The following is a 428-nucleotide window of genomic DNA, read 5'->3' on the forward strand; positions in this document are numbered from 1 at the left end:
AAATTCAGGGAACAAATAATTTTCAAACTTTTTTCGAGATGAGATAGTTTGTTCGGAGGGAACGCGAGCAACTCCAAAACGCATTCGCAAACGGGCCGAAGGAGGACCAGAAACGCAATTCTCTCTCTTTTAATTAAACGTTGATCCTTGCGCATTCTCGCAGAGAGATCGTTTCCTTCAGACGAGCAAACGGTACACGCTCGCTTTCCAATTTCCCTTGCAGCTGTTGCTCGCAGCTGGCGGCGTGTGCTCTTGCGCGCGTGCACATGCACGCACGTATGTCGTGTGGTACGTGCAGCTCGACTCAACAGGGATCGATGGAGTGACCCGGCGTCTATTTTCCGTTACAGCGCCGATATTCGCGAACCTTACCTATCTGCCTGCCTGCCTGCCTACCTGTCTGCCTGCCTGCCTGCCTGCCTGCCTGC

The sequence above is a fragment of the Odontomachus brunneus genome, unplaced genomic scaffold (genome assembly GCF_010583005.1).
Source record: "Odontomachus brunneus isolate Ranch 3 - 2012 unplaced genomic scaffold, Obru_v1 Obru_scaffold_004, whole genome shotgun sequence".
NCBI classification, from domain to species: domain Eukaryota; kingdom Metazoa; phylum Arthropoda; class Insecta; order Hymenoptera; family Formicidae; genus Odontomachus; species Odontomachus brunneus.